Genomic DNA, 15,036 nt, shown 5'->3' on the forward strand with positions numbered 1-15,036 from the left:
TTAATCGGCTAACCCCCTTTTTTATAGTACCTATATACTTTTTTTAACGTAAATTCTTTAATTTAAAGAAAGTTAATTTTAAAAGTAACTTTAAAGGTAAGTATTTTATAAAATATTTAAAATATTTTAAGAATATCTATAAAAAATATTAAGTTATAAAATTCATTTTTTACGTTTATAAATTTAAATTTTAATATAATTTCGACGTAAAAAAATAAATCGATAAATATATAGACTTACCTATACTTATTAATATTTAACTTATTTTAATTACCTACTTTAAACGCCTTTTTAAAATATATAACTTTCGGTAAAATAAAGATATTTATAAAGAGCTAAATAATTTTTATATTAAAATTATTTTTAAAGGGATAGGCGAGTTAAGGAAAGTTATTTTTAATTATTTTAAGTTACTTTCTCGAATACCGATTAAAGAAAAAGAAATAATAAAAGCTAGGGTTATTAACCGCTTTTAAATAAAATTCTCCGAATTTATAAAAATAACTTTTATTAACCAAGGAAAATCCGAATATTATTTAAGATTTATAAATTTTATTATTTAAAGTAATTAAATTAATAATATAATCGAAAATAAATATAACGTAAAAGGAACTATCTATAAAAAGAATAAATTAATTATTATACCTTTCTTTATTATTTTTAATTAAGCGGCGGAAATATTTAACTAATATATAGCGGTTAACGCTATAATAAATAAAAAAATAATATTATAGTATTTAAAAATAAATATTTACGGTAGCTTTTCTATACCGGGAAATAGTAAATTTAAAATAATAAAGACCCGTATTTAATATTTAAAAAATTAAGTACTTTACTCTTTAAATTTCGGTATTAACCTTAATAAGGAAATAGATTTATTCTTTAATACTTTTTTTATAATTAATATTAAAACTTAGTTTAGAAAATTAAAAAGGTAATACTACGATAGTCCTCCGCTATTAAAAAAATACTCTTAGTATAATAAGTTTAATTATTATATTAAGTTAACGGAATATTTAAAGAAGGAATATAATAAATTATAAAGATTATATTATATTAAAGGAAGTAAAATATATATTAATAAAAAGGAATAGCCGGATAATAAAAAAGCGTAGCTTAATTAAAAAGATATAAGGAAGGTATAGCGTAAAGAGAAAGTTAGCGATTTAGTTTATATAATAATTTCGTTAAAATTAAAATTAAATAGGGCCTATAAAGCTTATACGAAATAAGTTAAGTATTAAGAAACTTATAAAGGTAAAGGATATAAGTTTAAAATTTCTTTAATTAAAGGAAGGGAGTAAATAGTAAAATGGTGAGAAAACACACAAACTAACCACAACACTACAAATATACCCTCAACAGGGTGTATGAATGAACGCACCTGCGTGACAGTGGCTCGCTCGCAGGCCGTACTTCACGTAGGACAAAGAAAAGACTCTATGGGCTCGCAGACCACATAATAAGCATCTGATCGGCCTGATTAGAGGGCCAGAATTGCCTCCACGCGTGTAAGGCATAAAAATATAAAGAAATAAAAGTCGATGTCTTGTCTAAAATAGAATGTCCGAAGCAGACCGCTTATATATATAACCCCTGAACCTCCGAATCCTTCGAGAGCCCCACTTCCTTACTTAAACCCTTAGGCCTATAGCCGTACCCTAAACTAAACTTCCTTTCGCATTTAACTACTATAAATTAGTAGGTAAATACGTATATAAGAAAAAAAAATATTTTTTTTAAGCGAAAAGAAAATATTATTTAATAAAAAAAGGAGAAAATAATTTAATTTTACTACTCCTTTATTTATTTTCCCTTAATTAAAGAGAGAAATATATTTACTTTTTAGATTTTAAAGTATACTTTCGTCTCTATCGAGCTATTATAACCGGCGACTTAACGATCTCCTTCCTTTATTTCTAAGGAACTCTAGGAGCCTACTTCTATTTTATAAAATAAAATATATAATTAAGCGAAAAGTATATTATTAACGACTTTAAATAGTTATAAGTAAAGGGCCGGGTAATTATTAGCCTAAAAAGAAGCGGCGAGTCTATCGTTATAGAAGTATAGAGCTTAAAAGGAATTATTACTTTACTTAGTTATTAAAAGTCGTTTAATACGCTATATAGTCTAAACTCTTTATAATTAAAAAAAAGACTTACGATATATTTATTTCCTTTAATAATAGTAACTAAAGCTAACGGAGAACTAAAGAGTAAAGTAAACTAGGGAAATAATAGGGATTTAAATAGCGATAAAAAATATTTAATAAGTAAAATCCTTTTATATTTATTAAGTTTTTTAAGCCCCTTCTCCTCCATTTCTTATTATATATTTTTTAATTAAGTTTATACTTTAAAAACCTTTTTATATAAGCTATTTATAACCTTATTATTTTTTTCCTTATAACGCTTATAGTTTTATAGTTTTTATAATAACGATCCCTTTTTTAAGCCTTTACTACTGTTAAATCCTTCTCTTTACTATATAAAATACTTCCCTAAAAGTAAGTACGGTAATACTTTAAGACCTAAAGATTATATTCTTACGCCTTGCCCTATTTACCGTAGGTTAACCTTTTTACTTTTATATTAAAATTATATTAAAAAGTATAACGGATATAAAATATTAAATAAAAATAGCGTCCGTTTAATACCCTTTTTAATCCTTCGATAAATCTATATAAACTAAAATATTAATAATAACGTTATAAATATTTATTATTTAATAGCTTCCGGTATTAATATAAATAGGAAGGACTTAATATCGTCGGTTAAAAATATTATAATTATCGTTAAGTAAGAAAAAGTATATTAATAATTTTATTATAATAAAGTTTAAAGGTTCTTTAAAAATCTATATATAACGCTTAAGGATTTTTTAAAGAAAGTACTGAAAAGCGTAAGTAAAGACCGAACTAGTAAACTATTACTTAACCTCTAATTAATTTTAAAGGTTATATATTATATAAGTAAAGGAGGTTATATAAATACCGTAAATATAAATCCGATTAAGGGGTATCGTTATTTTTAAATTAAAAAAAAATATTTAATAATATTAATCGAAAATTATTTTACGAAAGTAATATTAATTTAATTAGGCCGTTTTCCTATAATATAATCTCCTAGGTCGGTAATTAAGTTAAAGCCGAAGTAAATAGGTTAAAGAGTATTATTACTTTAAGGAAGGAAAATACTGCGCGGAAAATTAAAACTATAGACTTTATTAATATTTTAAAGGCGTACTTTCCGTATAATTTCTTTAACGAGATTATTAGGAGGGTTAAATTCTTTATTAGCGGTAAATTTTTCCTACGATATATTATAAATAGATTTCGGAAAAAACGTTAATAATATTATTCTATAAGAAATTAAAAAAAAGTAGCGTATAATATAATTTATAATTAAAGGATTATTAAAAGGGAAAAAAAACTAACGTTCTTTTTCTTACTTTAGGCTACGTAAATAGTAAGTCTTTATTCTTTACTATCTACTTAACTTATAAAATACGATTATCCGATATTTACGTAAGCCGTTTAAAAAGGAAAGAGTACTTTATTAAGTTTCCCTCCTATTAAAGCCTATAAAATAAATTATATAGTCCTATCCTTTAATTATAAATATCTATATTAATTTTCTTTACTTTTATTTACTTTTTATTTTTTTTAATATTTATTAATTACTTCTTTATAATAGCCTTTTCTTTCGGGGAACTTATTACTCCGTTTAATTAAATAGTTAACGATTTTATTACTTAAATATCTATAACCTCTTTTATTAAAAAACTTCTTAATTAAGTTAAAAGAATCCTCGACCTTATAATATACGATTAATCCGAGATTATTATTAACTTTATTTAAAAGCCTTTACTTACTACCTTTATTTATTATTTTATTAACCTTACCCGCGCTTTTAATAATTAAAGCGTTACTTATAAAAAGTATATTTAGGTCCGACGTCCTATTTACGTTTACGACTTTATTATATTTAAAGGAACTAATATTTATTATAATATTTTTTTCCTTTATTAAACTACTTTTTAGTACCTTAAGATTTCCCTTTTAGATTTTAGCTACGTAACGGCTTCCCTTTACTTTAACTAATTCCTCTTTAATCTAACGAAAAAGGAAAGTAAAAAAAAGTAATAAATATTTTTTAAAAATATTAATACGGATAGGACTATTATTAATTATATTTTTAAAGTATTATCGAGTAATTTAATTAAATAAGTTTTTATCGAATAGTTTAACGGATAGTTCTTTAGGTATTAACTTTTTAAAATCGTTAAATAGGTTTATCGTTTTAAAAGCTTATTTATTTAGGCTACCGGGTTACTATAAATATTACTTTTTTAATTAGGCTTTAACTAATATTAATATATAGGATTTAATTATATTAATCCTTACGATAAATATAATTAAAGTTATTATCGGTTTTTTATAACGTTCTCCGATAGGATTAAAATTAAAGTAATATAGTTATACTTTAACTATATAAAAAAAAAAATTTCGATTAAAAATATAGGAATTATTAATATAAAGGTATTTATTACTTATAGTTTAATATTAATAAGGATAGTTATTACTTTAAGGATTTTAGTAATAATAGATTATCGAAATTAGATTATAGTATAGTAAGCTTAATTCCTAATAATAAAAAAGTTAATTAAGATTAAAAGTAAAAAAAATAATAAGTTAAATATAAAGCGTTTAAAAAATAATAATTAAATAAGAAGAAAGAGAAAAAAAAAAGGAATAATCTTTCTTTACTTTTAATTAAAGGAAGGAATATAAAGAGAAAAAAAAATAAAAAAAAAAAAATAATAAAAAAAAAAAATAAAAATTACAAAAATATAATATAATAATCTTTACTTTAAATAGTTACTTCCCTTAATATTTTTTTCCCTTTAAAAATAAATAGCTTTAATAACTTTATTTTTATAATATAAACTTTAATACCCTTTTAAAAAATAGTAACTATAATATCCTCGTTATTATTTCCTCCTAATTACCTAAAAAGTCCTTTAATCTACTTTTTTTTAAAACTACCTTTATACTTTTACCTTTTTTAAATCTCCTTTATATTTTAATATTCTTCCGTTCTATCTTAGTTTTCCCCTTAATTATTATCTTCCTTAATATTTCTTTTACTATCTTTTCTTTTTTATTTTTATCTTTTACTATATTTATACTTTCCTTTACCTTATTTTTAAATACTTATTTAATTTTCTTTAATCCTAATTATATATCTGTATTTTTTTTATTTATATATACGTTTTTTAATTTAAAAAACTTTTTTACTTTATTTAATATATAAAAAGTTCGTAATAGTATTTTATTTAACGTTTTTAAAAAGTAATAAATATTATTTAGTTTAACTTTTTTTACTTTAAAAAGGCCGTCCTAACGGTACTATAACTTCCTTACTATACTTATATTTAACTTCCTATTTATTTTATATATTAATATTAAATTTCCTTTTTTAATTATATTACTTTTAGGCCTAATATTACGAATCCCTTTCCTATTCTTTTTTACCGTAACTTTTTATTTTACTATACTAACCCTTTTAATTACTAAAGTTAAATTTATTTTTTATAATTTTAATAGTCTTGCCCTTACTTTTATTAAATCTATAACCGCTTTTTCCTTCTAATCTTTTCCTAATCTATCGGAGTTAATTTTTTTCTACTAAATAATTCTTTATAACGGTACGTCCTTTTTAATCGGCGTAATAGGGTTAAACTTATATATTATATAGAAAATACTATACCTATAAATACTTTATATTATAGTCCTACTAATAAATAATATATAAAGGAGTTATTATTTTTAATTTTTTTTAGTTCCGTCCATTATTTTTATTAATATTAATATAATTAAAATATAATTAAATTTTATTATTTTATTTATTTTTACGTTATAAAGTAAAATTATTATTTAAAAAACTCTTAACCTCTTTAAAATCTTTATAGTTTTCTTTTTAAATTCCGATCCGCTATTTATTACTACGATTAAAGGATAACCTTATTTAAGGATAATATTATATAAAATAAAATTCTTTACCTTAAAAGCTTTACCTAAGTTTAAAACCTTTACTTTTAAATACCTAATTAAATTATTTTTTACCTTTAAAAAGTAAGCTTTTTCTCCGAAAGTCGTTAATAAAAATTAAACGTTTAAATATTATTTTATAAATAAGGTAATTAAAAGTTTAATATATAAATATTAATCCTTTTAACGTTTCGGGCTCCATTATTAATATTACCTATATATTTTAATTTAAGCTTCGACGTTAATATATATATATTTTTAATAATAATTTTTTACTATTCGGGCGTAAATAGTTTTTTATCTTTTATAGCCTATTTTATTATAATATATATTAAAGATTTTTTTTCGCTCGATTAAAAGGTTAATAATTCTTTTAAGGGGAAAGCCTTTTTTATTTAGCTTAAGGAATAAAACTTTATTTTCGAAAATTATTTTTAGGGCGTTATTTTTAATAGTTTAAACGTTAAACTTCGTTCTTATTTTTAACTTTATATTAGTCGCGAGGAACTCGGTAATAGTATAAAAGTAAAGAAATTATAATCCGTTTAAATAGGGGCCTTACTTAATAATTTTCTTTTTTTTTTCTTAATATTTATCCGCTAAATACTTATTTCTTAAATATTATTTTTCTAAATCCTTACGTTAATTTTATTATTAATATTTAATTTTAATTCCTTCTCTTTTAAATTAGAAGGGCTAAATAGCTTTTTCGATAGTACGTTTACTATAAAGTTCTTACTTTTAAGGATATTAATAATAATAAAATCGAAAAGTTTAATTTATCTTAACTATTTTATTATTAAAGCGTTAAGAATATTATTAATTATTTTTTAGACTTAATAAACTATTATTTAAATATTTATTTTTACCGTAAAGTATACCTCGAAAAAATATTTTTTAAATCTCTTTAAAGTATATAATAATCTTTTTAATTCTCTTTTAATAATATTATACCTTTATTTAGTTAGGCTTTAAATACTACTTTTAAATTAATAAGGGTACCGTTTTTTATTAGGTCCTATTTATTTAATTACCGTTCCCTACCCTATTAAGTTTATATTAAAAATAATAAAAATTTTACTAAAACGGTTATTATTAAATATTAAAAAAACTAAATATAATACTTTTATAATTAAAAAGGTAAATTACTTTATTATACTTTATTAAACTTCCGTTTATTCCTATTTTAAATCCTTTTTTATTAAAAAATATAATAAAATTACAATTAAATTAAAGAGCGGTACTTATAATCGATAGTAACCGGTAATCTTTAAGAAGGCGCGAATATCCTTTAGATTATAGTAAGTTCGTTATTTCCTTATTTTCGTTATTTTTATTTAATTAAGGAAGCGTTCGTCCGGTATATAGGAATAGTTAAAGATAATAGTTTTTCGTTTATATTAAAAGGATTTTATAATTATAATAATAGTTTTTATAAGCTTATAGTTAAGTAAAATTATATCGATATTTTTTAAATATTTTAAAATTTACTTCTTAATTTCTAATTTCTTTTCTTTACTATTATAGTCCTACTTTAGCCTTTTTATTATAATATCGTTTAGGTATAACCGATATACCTATAGGATAAAATTTTAAAAAACTTTAATTACGGTTTTTTAAAATTAAACTACCGAGTTAGTAGCTCTTTAAAGTAAAGTATATATCCTAAATAGGCCGATAAATATCGTAAAAGTAATAAAGTTCCGGCTCGTTAAAGCTAATTTAACTTAATTATATTTAAAAAAGAAATTAAATAAAGAAATAATAAAATATCTTTTAAAGTTTTCGTTAAACTTTTTAATATTTAGAGGAATAAAGATATTTCGTTATATAATTTTATTATATTTTTAAGTATCGTTAATTAAACGGAGATTACTATTCTTTTTTTTTATTAGGAACTAATTATTATAATAAAGATTATACGTTTCTTTAATAATACTTCTTTTAACCCGTTTTTTAAAAAATTCGATAATTCTTTTTATAAATAGTTTTAAAATTAAAATAGACTTACTATATTACGTATTATAAGGGATAGTCTTAATATATTAAGTAAGGAAAATTTTTTTAAAAATCCGTTTATATTCGGTAAAATCCTAAACTAAAGTAATTTCTTTTATAAATAAAATTACCGTAAATACCTTAACTTTTTAGTTTATTAAAATATTAATAATTTATTTAATTAAATTAATTAACCGTTCCGAAATAAAGCGTAACCCTCTAATTACTTTAAAAAACTTAAGAATTATAATATCGTTAAATTTTAAATTATATTATAAAGATTCTTTAATTATCGCTTATTTCTTTACTTTTTAGTTCGGATTTCCTTCGGGAATACTATTATTTAATTTAACATTATTAACTAACTTTACCTTTTTATTTATTCTTTTAAATATTATTATAATAATAATAATTTCCGTAAGCGTTAATTAAGCTTATTTAAAAATAATAATTAAATTAATTTTAATATTATTTTTTTTTAAAAGGAAGTAGGGGTAGAAATAAGCGACGTTTATATAATTATATAGCGAAAAAGCTATATTAACTTAATTAAGTAAAGGACCAATTAAATATCTTTAAATATATAAATATAATATCGGGCTTAAATAAGGTTATTATACTAGTCGTTTAATTAAACGGCGATAATATTTCTAGTAACGGTAGTAACGGTAGTATTAATAGTATTAAATATAAACCTATTATAAAGGTCGGCGGTAATAGTTATTCTTTCCTAAAAATTTTATTTAAAGTTAAAGTTTTTATTATAATTTCTACTTTTTTAAATTAAAATAAAGACTTTTCCTTCTAACGTTTTTTTTTTCTTTTCCTCTAATTACTAATATTCTTTCCTTCTTTACTTTTAATATTTCCCTTTTCTTTATTTTTATAAAAAATAATATTAAACGCTAAATAATAATTTAATAATAATAAACTTAACTTTCTTAAAATAAAATTAAGTAAAAAACGCTTAACTTCCTTATCTAATTCTTTAATTACTTTATTCCTTTTTTCTAGCTTCTTCGTTACTTATTTAAGGATAGGTACTTTATTATTAATTAGTCCTTTAAATATTTATAAAGGTTAGTTAATAGGAAAAATATTATTTTAATCCCTATTATTATATTTTACTTTTATTTTATTAATTATCTCCTTTTTTATTATATAAGCTTTAATTAACTTTCCCTTATATAATATATTCGCGTTAATTATATAGTTTTTTATAAAATTAAAGGTAAAGCTTATATCTATAAAGAATAGGATCTTTAATAATAGGTTATAAAAATCTAAAGCCTTAATATTATTAATAATAAAAAAATAATATAAAATTAAAACTTTAATTAATATTATTAAAGCTTAAATTTTATTTATAAACGTAACCGGATTTCTATAAAAGCCTTTAAACTATAGGTTAATTAATACTATTAATAAATAAAATTTTTTAACTATAGCCTTACTAATTAAGTTATATTCGGAACTTATATTTAATATTATTAATACCTTTTTTAAAAGTAATAAAACGAAGTTATAATATAATAATAGAACGTTATAGGTACGAGTAACGGCTTATAAGAGATTTTATTTACTATTAAAAAGCTAATTAATAAATATAAATAGTAAAATCCGTAATTAATTTTCTAAGCTATTACCCGATTAAACCTTACCTTCGATAATTCTTTCCTAAATACCTTCTTTAACCATACTATACTTACTATCCGTTATAATATTATATAAAGTAGGAACTATCTTCCTTTAATTAAATAAAGAAGTTTCGTTATATTTAACTATTTAAAAATTCGTCCGGACCGTTAACGGTAAAGCCTTTTCCTTTTATAAAACTTTTTTTTTTTATCCGGGGTACTCCTAAAAGATCTACGCTACTCGATTATTTTAATATCTTTAACTATACTCTTTATATAATCTATTAATTAATAAATAAATATAAATAAAATCCTATAATATTTTTTTAATATAAATTTAATTTAACCGTAAACGTATTTTTTAACTTTCTTAGTAATATAATCTCTAGGGTCTTTTACTTTACTATTAAATAACCTTAAGCTACTCCAGACTTTATCCCCCTAATCGGATAAAACTCCTTCCTTAACTACCTTCGGCTTTTCTTACGTAAAAATAAATATTATTTTCGGATTTTTAATTAAAATTAAATTATCCGTATTCTTTTCTGGTATATCCTCGATCCTTACTCTCTTTATTCCCTACACGCTTACTTTTATTTTTACTTTTTAATTATAAATAATTATTAGGACCTTATCGGAGCGCTTTAAAATACTTTTAAGTAACTATTTTTCTTTTAAATAATATTATAAAGTATTTTTAATAATATAATTATTAATTAAATTTTTATTAAATAATTTATAGAGTTTAAAATACTTATAAATTTTATTTAACCGGATATCTATAGCTTTAACTATTTAAATAGCTATTTATTCCTTCCCTTTAATTAAAGAGACCTTAGGCCTATATTCCTTACCTTTACGAGCTTCTTAATACTTAGCCTATTTTGTATAAGCTTTCTAGGCCTTATTTAATTTTAATTTTAACGAAATTACTATATAAATTAAATTACTAACCTTCCTTTTATATTACGCTTTCCTTATATCCTTTTAATTAAACTACGCTTTTTTACTATCCGGCTACTCCTTTTTATTAATATATATTTTACTTCCTTTAATATAGTATAGTCTCTATACTTTATTATATTTCTTTTTTAAATACTTTATCGATTTAATATAATAATTAGATTTACCGTATTAAAAATACTTTTTTAATAGTAAAGGATTATCGCGGTATTACCTCTTTAATTTTCCAAACTAAATCCTAATATTAACTATAGAGAAAATATTAAAAAATAAATTTATTTTCTTATTAAAGTTAATACCGAAATTTAAAAAGTAAAGTATTTAGTTTTTTAAATATTAAATATAAGTTTTTATTACTTTAAATTTATTATTTTCCGGTATAGAAAAGCCGTTATAAATATTTACTTTTAAATATTATAGTATTATCTCTCTATTTATTATAGTATTAACCGTTATATACTAATCGAGTATTTCCGCCGCCTAATTAAAAGTAATAGGGAAAAGTATAATAATTAATTTATCTTTTTTATAGATTTTTCCTTTTATATTATATTTATTTTTAATTATATTATTAATTTAGTTACTTTAAATAATAAAATTTATAGATTTTAAACGACGTTCGGATCTTCCTTAGTTAATAAAAATTATTTTTATAAATTTAAAGAATTTTATTTAAAAGTAGTTAGTAACCCTAGCTCTTACTACCTTTTTTTCCTTAGTCGATACTCGAAAGAGTAATTTAAAATAATTAAAAATAACCTTCCTTAACTCGCTTACTCCTTTAAAAATAATTTTAACGTAAAAGTTATTTAGCTTTTTATAAATATCTTTATTTTACCGAGGATCGTATATTTTAAAGAGGTATTTAAAGCGGGTAATTAAAATAAGTTAAATATTAATAAGTATAGGTAAGTCTATATATTTATCGATCTATTTTCCTATATCGAAATTATATTAAGATTTAAACTTATAAACGTAAAAAGTAAATTCTACGACCTAATACTCTTTATAGGCATTTTTAAAATACTTTAAATATTCCGTAAAATATTTATTTTTAAAATTACTTTTAAAACCGATTTTTTTCGGATTAAAGAATTTACAATAAAGAAAGTATATAAATACTATAAAATAAAGGGTCGGCCGATTAAATATAGGGGACCTTTAGAAGTAATAGTAATTAAAATAAATTTCTATAGAATAAAGATATCCGGATTATTAAAATTAATATATAAATTTAAAAAAAGGAGCGGGATATTTAATATACTAAGTAGGAACCGCTATATAGTTCTTAATAATAAAATTTAAATTAATATAAAGTCTACTTAATATATTAAAAGCATTAAAATTTATAATTAAGCTACCTTAATTAAAAAAAAAATAAAAGGTTTTAATATTTTTATAATAAATATAGTCCGTAGTTAAAGAAAGAATAAATAATAATAATTTTAGAAACTTAATTATTAAACTAATTATTTTTATTACGGAACGAGCCGTGGAAACTTAATATATTTAGTTATTATTAAAAAGGTTAATTAAAGCGATAGGCGGAATATTATTAAATATATTAATAATTAATAATTATTATTATATTTACGTTAATAATATAGTTTTTTCTTTATATATATTATTAGAAATAGGAAAACGGTTATCCTTTATAACTTTAATAAATAAAAATAAATTACTTTTATTTAAATTAAAAAAAAATATTTTTCTTTTTTTATTTTTAAGTCCCCGTTATCCTAAATTAGGTTAACCCGGAAACCCCTTTAATTATTTATTACCGTTAAATAATATATTAAAAAAATTCTTTTTAATTAAAAATAAGAAAGAACTTTAATAATTATTACCGAAATAAAATCCGTTAACGAATTAATTTCGACTAATATTTTTAATTTACTATTAGGTCCTACCCGAACTATATACTTAACTCTCTATACGTAAATAAAAAGCTTGGTATTTAACCTATAATAAAAAATATATATTTAATTAAATAAATATAAATTATTTTTATTAAACCTCGCGGGGTTTAATAAAATTATTAATACTTATTATCGTTCGTAACTTCGCACTTCTTTTAGTACCTAGGACTTTTAAGTCTAATTTAGACCTTAAGCTTTGCTTAACCCGGGTACGACCTTTATTTAAAATAATAAAAAAATATATAAACTAACTACAATACTATAAATATACCTTTAATAAGGTATATAAATAAACGTACTTGCGTAATAGTAGCTCGCTCGTAGGCCGCACTCTACGTAGGATAAAGAAAAGACTCTATAGGCTCGCAGACTATATAATAAGCACCTAATCGGCCTAATTAGAGGGCTAGAATTACCTTTACGCGTGCAAGGCATAAAAATATAAAGAAATAAAAGTCGATGTCCTGTCTAAAATAGAATGTCCGAAGCAGACCGCTTATATACATGACCCCTGAACCTCCGAATCCTCCGAGAGCCCCACTTCCTTACTCAAACCCTTAAGCCTATGGCCGCACCCTAAACTAATAGTTATTTAAATAGTTAAGGCTATAGATATTAAATTAAATAAGATTTATAAATCCTTTAAACTTTATAAATTATTTAACGAAAATTTAATTAATAACTATATAATTAAAAATATTTTATAATACTATTTAAAAAAAATAATTATTTAAAATTATTTAAAACGCTTTAATAAAGTCCTAATAGTCGTTTATAATTAAAAGGTAAAAGTAAGAGTAAACGTATAGGGAGCGAAAAAAGTAAAGATTAAAAATATATTAAAAAAGAATATAAATAATTTAATTTTAATTAAAAATCTAAAAATAATATTTATCCTTATATAGGAAAAGCTAAAGGTAATTAAAGAAGGAGTTTCGTCCGATTAAAGGAATAAAGTCCGGAGTAGCTTAAAGTTATTTAATAATAAAATAAAGGATTTTAAAGATTATATTATCGAGAAAACTAAAAAGTATATTTACGGTTAAATTAAGTTTATATTAAAAGAATATTATAGAATTTTATTTATATTTATTTATTAATTAATAAACTATATAAAAAGTATAGTTAAGAATATTAAAGTAATTGAATAATATAGATTTTCTAAAAGTACTTCGGATAGAAAAAAAGAAGTTTTATAAAAGGGAGAAGCTTTACCGTTAACGATCCGAACGAATTTTTAAATAGTTAAATATAGCGAGACTTTTTTATTTAATTAAAGGAAAATAGTTCCCGCTTTATATAATATTATAATAGATAGTAAATATAATATAGTTAAGGAAGGTATTTAAAAAAGAATTATTAAAAGTAAGGTTTAACCGGGTAATAACTTAAAAAAGCGATTATAGACTTTATTATTTATATTTATTAACCGGCTTTCCGGTAATAAATAAACTTTTTTAAGAGCCGTTACTCGTATTTATAACGTTTTATTATTATATTATAACTTCGTTTTACTAACTTTAAAAAAAATATTAATAATATTAAATATAAGCTCCGAGTATAACCTAATTAGTAAGGCTATAGCTAAAAGGTTTTATTTATTAATAGTATTAATTAATTTATAATTTAAAGGCCTTTATAGAGATCCGGTTACGTTTATAAATAAGACCTAGGCTTTAATAATATTAATTAAAGTTTTAATTTTATATTATTTCTTTATTATTAATAATATTAAGGTTTTAGGTTTTTATAATTTATTATTAAAAATCTTATTTTTTATAAATATAAATTTTATCTTTAATTTCATAAAGGGCTATATAATTAACATAAATATATTATATAAAGGAAAATTAATTAAGGCTTATATAATAAAGAAAGAAATAATTAATAAAATAAAAGTAAAATATAACGGTAAGGATCGAGGTAATATTTTTCCTATTAGTTAACCTTTATAAGTATTTAAAAAACTAATTAATAACGAAGTACTTATCTTTAAGTAAGTAATAAAGGAGTTAAAAGAAAAGGATAAAGTAATTAAAGGACTAAATAAAGGAGCTAAACGTTCTTTATTTAATTTTATTTTAAAAGAATTAAGTTTATTATTATTAAATTATTATTTAGTATTTAATATTATTTTCTATAAAAATAAAGAAAAAAGGAATATTAAAAGTAAAGGAAGAAAGAATATTAGTAATTAAAAAGAAAGAAAAAAAGGATATTAAAAAGAAAAGTCTTTATTCTAGCTTAAAAAAATAAAAATTATAATAAGAACTTTAACTTTAAATAAAAATTTTAAGAAAAAACGATTATTACTACCGACTTTTATAATAGGTTTATACTTAATATTATTAATATTACTATTACTATTACTATTAAAAATATCGTTATTATTTAATTAAACGATTAATAGAATAACTCTATTTAAGCCCGATATTATATTTATATATTTAAAAATATTTAATTA

The sequence above is a fragment of the Podospora pseudopauciseta genome, chromosome 6 (assembly GCF_035222475.1).
Source record: "Podospora pseudopauciseta strain CBS 411.78 chromosome 6, whole genome shotgun sequence".
Taxonomy (NCBI): domain Eukaryota; kingdom Fungi; phylum Ascomycota; class Sordariomycetes; order Sordariales; family Podosporaceae; genus Podospora; species Podospora pseudopauciseta.